The sequence below is a fragment of the Chlorocebus sabaeus genome, chromosome X, assembly GCF_047675955.1.
Source record: "Chlorocebus sabaeus isolate Y175 chromosome X, mChlSab1.0.hap1, whole genome shotgun sequence".
Classification (NCBI taxonomy): Eukaryota; Metazoa; Chordata; class Mammalia; order Primates; family Cercopithecidae; genus Chlorocebus; species Chlorocebus sabaeus.
In genome coordinates, this window is record NC_132933.1 from 102,163,685 (window position 1) to 102,176,184 (window position 12,500).

Here is a 12,500-nt window from a genome sequence, read left to right on the forward strand (position 1 = left end):
TGAATTATACATCACTTGGAGTATAGTGCTCATTTCCTATCTGATCCACCTGCATCTTTTCTCCCTACAAAATGCCAATGGACACAACTTTCCAAAATGTGAATCTGATTTTACCATTCTCCATGTTCTGGCCCAGTTTGCCTCTCTGGCCTTACTGTTCACCACTTCTCCTCCTCATATATCCTACCCTCAAGACACCATTGTTCCCCTTTCATTTCCGTGATTTTAATATGCTATCAATATTCCTTCTCTAGAAGTACCTTTCATCTGGGTCAATTTATACCCTTCCTTGACAACCAGATCTCAATTTGGATTTCCCCCTGGATGCAGACTATTAGTAGACATTATGTATTATGTCAGAATACCTAAAGTTTCATGGTCCTTCAGTGTTCCACAGGAAATGTCCCCAGCATCAAAGCACTCCTGCCTGAATGCTGTGCATTCATATTCCTTATAGACTCCTCTGCTCCCCAACATGGATACAGTATCCTGCAGACTGCTCCTCCAGATCTCCCCCATGGCTAATTCATGGTTTTTCTTTGTCCTAAGTTCTCTCCTGGCCCTCAGCACTCTTCCTGGTCACAAAGGATTTCTGGGAGGCTTTCCCTTTTATTATCAATTTCTGGTTCATCATGTTCCCTTCCTATCCCTCTACCTGTACCTGTAGAGGAGGGAGGTTAGAATAGTGGTTAAGAACAAGGAAGGTCTAGGCTACCATGCTAATGAATTTGGACTTTTCCCATAAGTACTAGGAATCCAGTGAAGAATTTTAAGCATGAGAGTGGCAAGACCAGATTTGCGATTTGAAAAGATGTATTCATTTGCATTTTGCAGGGAGAAAAGAGGCAGGTCAACCAGTTAGAAAATGAATGCTATAGTTAAAAGTGATTCAGGGATAGAGTGGAGGGGCAGATTTGAGAATTATCTAGTCTAGGAGGTAGAATCAATAAGTCTTGGCGCCTGATTAGACAGATGTGAGGGGTAAATAAGAGGAGGGAGTCCAGAGTGTCTACCAGATTTATCACCTTAGTAAATGATTCAGGCTGTCACCAGCACCAGCAGAAGAGTGGGAAGGTATCTTAATTCATTTGTGCTACTACAACAAAATACCTTAGAGTGGGTAATTTGTGAAGAACAGAAATTTGTTTCTCACAGTTCTAGAGGCTGGGAAATTAAGACCAAGGCACCAGCAGATTTAATATCCAGTGAGGGCTAGTCTCTGCTTCAAAGGTGATGCCTTGTTGCTGTGTCCTCACATAGAGGGAGAGCAAAGGGGAAAAATGCTGTGTCCTCACATAGCAGAAGAAGTAGAAGGGCAAAACAGGCAAACTCTTCCCCAAACCCTTTTATAAGGGCACTAATACTATCCCTGAGGGCAGAGCCCTCAATGCCTAATCCCCTCCCAAGGGCCTTATCTCTTAATACCATCAACTTGTCCCAATATGAATGCTGAAAAGACATATATATTTAAACCATAGCAAAAAAGAATTAGTTTGGTTTGTAAAAGTTAATTTTTAAGTGTTTCTTTTTTTTTTCAAAGCAATACTTGCAGAAGGCATATACAATGAAAAATGAGTCCTCTACACTTCAGGAGAACATTGTAAACATACCATAATGCTATATTATTTTCCTTTTGAGGAAGATAGATTCACCTACCCCCACCTTCCCAACCCACTCCCCACTGAATTTCCTCATTTCCTTACTGCAAAGATAGTTCAACATACACAAATCAATAAATGTGATATACCACATTAGCAGAAGGATAAAAGTCATATGATCATCTCAATAGATACAAAAAAAGAATTTCACAAAGTGCAACATGCTTTCATGATAAAAAAAAAAAAAAACTGTTCAAAAATTAGGTGTAGAAGGAATGTGCCTCAACACAATAAAGCTATATATGAGAAGCCCACAGCTAACATTATATTCCATGGTGGAACGCTGAAAGCTTTTCCTTAAAAATAGGAAAAAGACAAGGGTGCCCATTTTCCCCACTTCTACTCAACATAGTACTGAAAGTCCTACCAGAGCAATTAGGCAAGAAAAAGAAATAAAAGCCATATCAATTGAAAAGGAAGAAGTTAAACTGTCTTTATTTGTAGGTGCATGATCTTATACAGAAAACCCTAGAACTTCACCAAAAGGCTCTTAGAAATAATAAAAGAATTCGGTAAAGTTGCAGGATACAAAATTACCCTGTAAAAATCAATAACATTTCTATACACCAACAATAAACTTAGAAAGAAATTTTAAAAACTATCCCATTTACAATAGCATCAAAATAAATCTAAAATACTTAGGAATAAATGTAATCAATGAGATAAAAATCTGTATACTAAAAACTGTAAAATATTGATGAAATAAATTAAAGAGGACACAATAAATAAGACATAAATAAAAATAAGATATTCCATGCTCATGGGTTAGAAGAATTACTATCATTAAAATGTCCATACTGCCGAAAACAATCTACAGATTGAATGCAATCTCTATCAAAATTCCAACTACATTTTTTCACAGGAATAAAAAATTCTAAAATTTGTAAGGAACCACAAAAGACCTCAAATAGCTAATGAAATCTTGAGGGAAAAAAAAAAAAAAAAAAAAAGCTGGAGGCATCATACTACCTGATCCCAAATATACTACAAAACTATAGTAATCAAAGCAGTATGGTACTGGCATAAAAACGGAAATACAGTTCAATGGAACAGAAGAGAGAGCCCAAAAATAAATCCACACATTTACAGCCAACTGATCTTTAACGAAAGTGTCAAGAACGCATAATGAGGAAAGCACAGTCTCTTCAATAAATGGTGTTGTGAAAACTGGATATTCACATGTAGAATGAAATTGGACTCTTATCTTACACCATATATAAAAACCAATTCAAAATTGATTAAAGACTTAAACATAAGACCTTAAACTCTAAAACTACTACAAGAAAACATATGGAAAAGCTTTTTGACATTTGGCTTTGGCAAAGATTTTTTGGCTATGGCCCTAAAAGCACAGGCAACAAAAGCAAAAATAGGTTGGATTGCATCAAATTAAAAAGCTTCTGTACAGCCAAGGAAACAATCCACAAAGCAAAGAGACAACAAACCTACAGGATTGGAGTAAATATTTGCAAATCATATTTGATAAGGAATATCCAAAACATATAAGGAAATCAAACAAGTCAATAGTAAGAAAACAAATAACTTGATTGAAAAATGTTCCAAAGATCTGAAGAGACATTGCTCAAAAGAAGATATGTAAATGGTCAACAGGTATATTTAAAAATTGTTCAACATCACTAATCATCAGTGAAATGCAAATCAAAACCACAATGACATATCACCTGACATCTGTTAGACTGTCTATTATCAAAAAGACAACTGTTGGTGAGGGTGTGAAGAAAAAGGAACCCTTATACACTATTGGTAGAAATGTAAATTAGTATAGCCATTATGGAAAACAGTATGAGGGTCTCTCAGAAAGCTAAAAATAGAACTATAATATAATCCAGCAGTCCCACTTCTGGGTATATATCTAAAGCAAATGAAATCAGTATGTTAAAGAGATATTTGCACTCCCATGTTTATTACAGTATTATTCACAATAGCCAAGATATGGACTAAATCTAAGTGTCCAACAACAAATGACTGAATAAAGAAAATGTTATATATTTGTATATATATGTGTGTGTGTGTGTAAGAAATAAATATATATATACACACACACATATATACAATGAAATACTATTCAGCCATAAAAAAGAAGGAAATCCTGCATTTGTACAACATGTATGTGTATGATACTGGAGGACATTATGCTAAGGAAATAAACCAGGCGTGGAAAGACAAATACCACATGATCCCATATGTGAAATGTAAAAAAGCTGAACTCTGGCCCAGCAATCCCATTACTTGGTATATGTACAAAAGAAAATAAATAGTTCTACCAAAAAAGACACCTGCACTTGTTTGTTCATTGCAGCACTATTCACAATAGCAAAGACATAGAATCAACCTAGGTGCCCATCAGTGGTGAACTGGATAAATAAAATGTGGTATATATACACCATGGAATACTATGCAGCCATAAAAAAGAACAAAATCATGTCCTTTGCAGCAACATAGATATAGCTGGAGGTCATTATCCTAAGCAAATTAATGCAGGAACAGAAAGCCAAATACCACATGTTTAACTCCCACTTATAAGAACAATGGGTACTCATGGACATAAAGATGGCAACAATGGACACTGGGGCCTACTAGATAGGGGAGGGAAGGACAGAGGGGGACAAGGACTGGAAAGCTATTGGGTACTGTGGTTAGTACCCAGGTGATGGGATCATTCATACCTCAAACTTCAGAATCACACAGTATACCCATGTAACAAACCTGCACGTGCACCCCCTGAATCTAACATAGAAGTCGAAATTATATTAAAAATAATAATGATAATAGTAAAACGTCAAACTCATAGAAGCAGAGAGAAGAATGGTGGTCACCAGGGATGGAGGGGTGGGGCAGGAAATGAGCTGTTGATCAAAGGATACAAAGCTTCAGTTGAACAAGAGGAGTACATTCTGGAAATCTAATATACAGAATAGTGACTGTAGTTAATAATAATGTATTGTATACTTAAATTGCTAAGAGAGTAGATCTTAAATGTTCTCACCACAAAAAATGATAAGTATGTGAGGCTATGGATATGTAAATTAGCTTTATTTAATCATTTCACAATGTTTACATATATGAAAAAATGTGTACTATAAATATGTACAATTTTGTCAACTAAACCTTAATAAAGGTATAGAAAATGAAGCGAACAGCTTGATGAACTCGAGGTTTGTGAATATAAATACCTCAGAAAGAGAAATTTCCCAAGGGCTTATGTGGAACATTGTGGAACCATACAAAAGCCTTAATGAAAAGAGGCCTTACCAGGGAAGTATATATATGGCAACTGCTCACCAGCACTTATCTCCCCCTGACAAGGGCAGCTGTGATTCAAGAATTGCCCTCTTGGTCCTGGGAGCTTCCTCACCCTAAAGAAGAACATTCCTGTCCCTGGAACCTATATACTTTTTTTTTTTTTAAATTATTATTATACTTTAAGTTCTAGGGTACATGTGCATAACGTGCAGGTTTGTTACATATGTATACTTGTGCCATGTTGGTGTGCTGCACCCATCAACTCGTCAGCACCCATCAACTCGTCATTTACATCAGGTATAACTCCCAATGCAATCCCTTCCCCCTCCCCCCTCCCCATGATAGGCCCCTGTGTGTGAAGTTCCCCTTCCCGAGTCCAAGTGATCTCATTGTTCAGTTCCCACCTATGAGTGAGAACATGCGGTGTTTGGTTTTCTGTTCTTGTGATAGTTTGCTAAGAATGATGGTTTCCAGCTGCATCCATGTCCCTACAAAGGACACAAACTCATCCTTTTTTATGGCTGCATAGTATTCCATGGTGTATATGTACCACATTTTCTTAATCCAGTCTGTCACTGATGGACATTTGGGTTGATTCCAAGTCTTTGCTATTGTAAATAGTGCCGCAATAAACATATGTGTGCATGTGTCTTTATAGCAGCATGATTTATAATCCTTTGGGTATATACCCAGTAATGGGATGGCTGCGTCTGGCCATCAGAGAAATGCAAATCAAAACCACAATGAGATACCATCTCACACCAGTTAGAATGGCGATCATTAAAAAGTCAGGAAACAACAGGTGCTGGAGAGGATGTGGAGAAATAGGAACACTTTTACACTGTTGGTGGGACTGTAAACTAGTTCAACCATTATGGAAAACAGTATGGCGATTCCTCAAAGATCTAGAACTAGATGTACCATATGACCTACATACTTTTTAAGCAGCTACCCTCTATTATACACATAGCACTGACAGCTAAAGGTAGGTTTCCAGCCTACCTTGGAAAGCAGCACCCCACAAGAGCCAAAATAGCAGCAGCCAGTATTTAGAAGAAGTCACTTGAAAATCTGTTTTAAAACGTATGGTACAGTAATGGTTCTCAAACTTATGAGCATGCATTAGAATCATCTAGAGGATCCACCACAATCAAGTCGGCTTCATCCCTGGGATGCAAGGCTGACTCAGCATACATAAATCAATAAATGTAATCCATCACATAAACAGAACCAATGACAAAAAACACGTGACTATCTCAACAGATGCAGAGAAGGCCTTCGATAAAACTCAACACCCCTTCATGTTAAAAACTCTCAATAAACTAGGTATTGATGAAATGTATCTCAAAATAATAAGAGCTGTTTATGACAGACCCACAGCCAACATCATACTGAATGGACAAAAGCTGGAAACATTTCCTTTGAAAACCGGCACAAGACAAGGATGGCCTCTCTCACCATTCCCATTCGACATAGTATTGGAAGTTCTGGCCAGGGCAATCAGGCAAGAGAAAGAAATAAACGGTATTCAAATAGAAAGAGAGGAAGTCAAATTGTCTCTGTTTGCTGATGACATGATTGTATATTTAGGAAACCCCATCATCTCAGCCCAAAATCTCCGTAAGCTGATAAGCAACTTCAGCAAAATCTCAGGATACAAAATCAATGTGCAAAAATCACAAGCATTCCTATATACTAATAATAGACAGAGCAAAATCATGAGTGAACTCCCATTCACAATTGCTACAAAGAGAATAAAATACCTAGGAATACAACTTACAAGGGACGCGAAGGACCTCAAGGAGAACTACACCGCTCAAGGAAATAAGAGAGGACACAAGCAGATGGAAAAACATTCCATGCTCATGGATAGGAAGAATCAATATCGTGAAAATGGCCATACAGCCTAAGGCAATTTTTAGATTGATTGCTTTCCCCATCAAGTTACCATTGACTTTCTTCACAGAATTAGAAAAAAGTACTTTAAATTTCATGTGGAACCAAAAAAGAGCCCAGATAGCCAAGACAATCCTAAGTCAAAAGAACAAAGCTGGAGGCATCACACTACCTGACTTCAAACTATACTACAAGGCTACAGTAACCAAAACAGCATGATACTGGTACCAAAACAGATATATAGACCAATGGAATAGAACTAAGGTCTCAGAAGTAATGCCACACATCTACAACCATCAGATCTTTGACAAACCTGACAAAAACAAGAAATGGGGAAAGGATTCCCTATTTAATAAATGGTGTTGGGAAAACTGGCTAGCCATATGCAGAAAACTGAAACTGGACCCCTTCCTTACACCTTATACAAAAATTAAGATGAATTAAAGACTTAAATGTAAGACCTAAAACCATAAAAACCCTAGAAGAAAACCTAGGCAATACCAGTCAGGACATAGCCATGGGCAAAGACTTCATGACTAAAACACCAAAAGCAATGGAAACACAAGCCAAAATTGACAAACAGGATCTAATTAAATTAAAGAGCTTCTGCACAGCAAAAGAAACTATCATCAGAGTGAACAGGCAACCTACAGAATGGGAGAAAATTTTTGCAATCTATCCATCTGACAAAGGGCTAATATCCAGAATCTACAAGGAACTTAAACAAATTTACAAGAAAAAAAACAACCCCATTAAAAAGTGGGTGAAGGATATGAACAGACACTTCTCAAAAGAAGATATTTATGTGGCCAACAAGCATGAAAAAAAGCTTATCATCACTGGCCGTTAGAGAAATGCAAATCAAAACCACAATGAGATACCATCTCATGCCAGTTAGAATGGCAATCATTAAAAAGTCAGGAAACAACAGATGCTGGAAAGGATTTGGAGAAATAGGAACACTTTTACGCTGTTGTTGGGAATGTAAATTAGTTCAATCATTGTGGAAGACAGTGTGGCGATTCCTCAAGGATCTAGAACTAGAAATACCATTTGACCTAGCAATCCCATTACTGGGTATATACCCAAAGGATTATAAATCATTCTACTGTAAAGACACATGTACACATATGTTTATCATAGCACTATTCACAATAGCAAAGACTTGGAACCAACACAAGTGCCCATCAATGATAGACTGGATAAAGAAAATGTGGCACATATACACCATGGAATACTATGCAGCCATAAAAACGGATGAGTTCATGTCCTTTTCGGGGACATGGATGAAGCTGGAAACCATCATTCTAGGCAAACTAACACAGGAACAGAAAACCAAACACCACATGTTCTCACTCATAAGTGGGGGTTGAACAATGAGAACACATGGACACAGTGAGGGAAATATCACACACTGGGGCCTGTCAGGGGTGGGGGGCTAGGGTGTGGTGTTGCGTGCCTGTAGTCCCGGCTACTTGGGAGGCCGAGGCAGGGGAATCTCTTGAACCCGGGAGCCGGGGGTTGCAGTGAGCCAAGATCACACCACTGCACTTTAGTCTGGCAACAGAGCAAGACTCTGTCTCAAAAAAAGAAACCTCTTTTTATTTAAAAGGTAATACACGTGTAGTGTATAAAATCTAGACATGATTTAAAAGTATGAAAAATAAAAATAACCCTTAATTCCACCACACAAAGATAAATACCCACTGGTACAATATTAGTACATTTATATCCAGCCTTTCAATATGTGCATGTCTATGTAAGAATATGGATATATATGCATATACATTTCTTGAATTGGACTTGTAATATGTTCAGGTTTGTATATAATTTTTAAATTTACCATTGTATTGTGAGCCTTTTTCAGGATCATTAAGTAGTCTTCAAAAACGTGATTTTAAATGACAAACTATTATTCCTCCATGTAAATACACAGTATGTTCTAACTCTTGCTAAATGTGGGACAGCTAGGATATTCCAGATTTTACCATTATGAATAACCCTGCAGTGGAAGACACTTCAAGTACATAAATCAGTGTGTACATCTTTAATGGCTTTCTTAGAATAAAATCCTAGGAGTGGAAAAACTGGATCAAAGGATATGAAATTTCTTAAATATAATTCACATACCATAAAATTTACTACTTCAAGTGTAATTCAGTGGGTTTTAGTATATTCACCAGGTTGTGAAACCATTACCACTAATTGCAGTAAAAATATGGAGCATTTCACAAATTTGCACATTATCCTTGTGCAGGAACCATGCTAATCTCTGTATCATTGCAATTTTAGTATATGTCAGCCAAAGCAAGCACAGTAGGAACATTTTAAGTCTCCTGATAACATATGCCAAAATTCCCTTTAGCAAGTGTGTACCTATTTACATTCCCACCCAACAATGTATATCTAGTTCCCCACAACTTTGTCAGCACTTATCTTCAAAAAGTATTGCCAATATCATTGAAAATGGCATTTCATTGTTTTGTCTCTATTACCAGCCCTTCTTCCTCTTCTCCCTGAACTGTAGACCTGCAGAGATCTATCATCCCCTGTCTCCTTTGCATACGTTAGCCATGGGCAGTCACATCCACTGCAACAGCCTTTCTGGATAGTGACCACATGTCCATACCGTGCCCTAACCTCTTTCTAGTACTGCAGTCCACACATTAAGCTGCTCGCTGGGCACACCTACCTACAGAATTTGCTAGCATAACAAACTAATATCTGAAATCAAACTCATGTTTCCTGAAGCTTGTTCTTGCCTGTGACTTTGCTATTTAGATTAGTGATATCAGCCTTCTACGTGCTTCACAGCCATCTGTTCTCTCTGCTTATGTAATTAGTAGTCCAACCCTATTGATTCTCTGTCACATTCTTCCTTTCTGCTCCATCCCCACTGCCATTGCTCTGATTTTACCTTTTATTGTGTTAATTCCGTTAGCCTACTCACTTCTCTATGCTTCCAGTATCTATCCACATAATTTATCCTACACAAGGTTACCATAATAACTTTCCTGTAATACCGCTTGTACCATATTGCTCTCCTACTCTGGAACTTCCAAGGGCTCTCTCTTGCCTATTGGATTATGTGAAGTAAAGGCTCTAACTTGACTCTTAAGGTCTACCATGCTCTTGTATCATTCTAATTTCACTTCCTCTGTGCCCTATAAAAACTGTGTTTTCTTCTTTCCTGGTATTCCTGTGCTTCCCACTTCAGATGCAAATCTGGCATGGCCTCTCTCCCAGTCATCTTCAGTGGTGATCGTATTGACTCTTCCAAAATCAGCTCAGAGGTTCTGTGATGCTGTTCTTTATTCAAGCAGCAGTGCTCTCTCCTTCTTTTGACTCTCATTTTGTTAGCATTTCCTTTCTGATACTTCTGACATTCCATCCATCCTTCTTAATGGTCTTCTAGGTATTTTTTGTCCATCCTCTACCACACTAAATTCCTTGAGCACAGGGATTATTTCTTTTTCATTTTGGCGTGTTGCCTAGTACCTCTCCAAACACCTTAAATGTAGATAGAGGAGCTCTGTAAATGCTTGGACAAAACAATAGTGAAGACTGCCAATTTTCTTTTGAGAGCCACTAATGACTCAGTTTCGGGAAGGAATACTGTGCTAAGAAGGTACAGATGCCAGGTGACTCGAGTGTCATAGCTCATTCTTTTTTCTTCATTCTCCATATTCAGTCCATCAACAAATACTATCAGCCCTACCTCTCCAAAATACCTCTAATCAAATCTCTTGTTCTTGTCCAGACTGCTACTTTCCTAGAACAAACCACCATTATCTCTTACCTATAATAGTTCCTTTAAATGGTTCTCTCTTCTACTCTTGACCCACCCCGCTAAATCCATCAGCCAAGTCAAACCTTTAAAAAACTTACGTCATGTTAGTCTTCTGCTTAACTACCTCTTACAATTTCCCATTTCACTGAGAATAAAATTCAAACTGTTTCAGCCTTTGGAAACTCCATGATCTGGCCCATGCACCTCCCCAATATCATCTCCCACTACAGTCCACCTTGCTCACTGTGCTCTAGCCCTGCTGGGTGTTGGCTCCTCCTGGTTGTCAAGTTGTATCAAAGCAGAGTGACTGGGTGTTCTTGTTTCTATTGGGGTCCTAACTGTTGTTGGCTATTGTCCTAGGGCTCCATGTCTTTAGTAGTAGAGATGACTTGGGGAGTGGCCAGAAGTAGTTCTGAGGCCTTTGAGACTTAACTCTGGGGAAAACCTTTATGGATTCCATCAGACCTCTGAAAAGTGGTAGGTCGAACAGTGAGTTTGGACTGAAAGAGATAATGGGCTTCAAGGAGGAAGAAAGAAAAACTGGTATTATTCCTGCAGCCTCTTTCCCAAGGGATGCTATAAATGTTACTGATAGAAACCAGAGCTGGAGGACAAACATCCTCCACCTTCTTTATCGCTTTGGGTGTTGGTTTAGGAAACTGGGCATCATGGCAAAAACTTTAAGGCTATCTGTTGAGTCAGATGGTGCACTGTGAACTTGATGCCATTTTCCCTATGTGCTCCTCTGAAGTCTCCCTTAGCCCTCTGGTGTTGCACCCTTAACTTTTGTACATAGAAGGGAGAGGGAAAAAAACACTTTTCATTATTCAGATTCTGGACTTGCTTCCCTTGCTTCTAGAAGCTTCGAAATATTCACTATCCACCTCTTTGCCTTTAGGATCATTGACAAGATTAACCAGCGTTTTCCCTCTTCCATCAGTTAAACAAGTCTATGATTGGTATGTTTTATCACACTATATATATAAAAACTAGAAATTTCTCTCCAGCCCTTTCTGAAAGAAAATCCTGAGTACTGCATTTATAAAGTACTAAGCATTTCCTACCCGCTGCTATGTGCAGAGCTTTCCCGAGTCATCTGTATGGTTACTTCCTGCCAGCCTTCTTTGGAAAAAGAGGTGTTCCCCTGTGTCTTAAAGATTTCAATGTGAAAATGGAGAAATGGAAGCAGAGGGTCAAATGTAATGCCCTAGCCAGATGAAGTTATCACTCCCTATGCAGAAAGACAAAGAGCACCCCTGACACACACCACAGCATTTGGAAGGAGTCTTTATTTCCACTCGGACATTCCCTTCTTTTCTTATTCCCTACCCTTGGTTTCTTTTTAGCCAGGGATGGATTCTGAGGTGGAGGGTGTGGAGGGGGACCCAGCAGATTTACATGGAAGAACTTGAACTGGCTATTCAAAGGAGTGGGGGAGAGGAGGGGAGGCGGGGAGGCAGAGCTGGGTACCAAAAGCCCCTTCTCCAGAAAGTATTCATCTCTCAGATGACCCAGATTATAGCTTTCCCAGACTGATGAGAAAGCCATTGTCCTGAAAGTTCTCTTTCAAATTACACACACACACACACACACACACACACACACACACACTTCCCCCCTTGGTTGGGTCTATAATAAGGAAGGGTTTCCTGATTACCAGGCTGCAAGGACCCCAGCCAACAGTGGGTGGGGGTGGGCCTTCAGAGCTCTGTGTCCCTCCATGGCGACCAGGCAGCTTTTCCCCTCTTCTGTCAGATAAACAAGCCATGCATTGTTCTGTCCCCCGGCTTGTCTGTGGGCTTCCCTTCCTGCTGAGCTTGCCAGAATGAGCTTGGGCTTCTTCGTGTGGGGCAGGTGGAATGTGCTGTTTGGAGGGAGGCTGGAAGAGCCAC

At 38.9% G+C, this 12,500-nt stretch overlaps 1 protein-coding gene and 1 pseudogene across 2 annotated transcripts in view; one reads left to right on the forward strand and one right to left on the reverse strand.

Moving 5' to 3' along the window:
- SHROOM4 (shroom family member 4) overlaps positions 1-12,500 on the forward strand; it is a 246,980-nt gene that overhangs the window by 163,546 nt on the left and 70,934 nt on the right. The window lies entirely within an intron of this gene.
- LOC119622610 (U6 spliceosomal RNA) lies at positions 9,031-9,131 on the reverse strand (annotated as a pseudogene).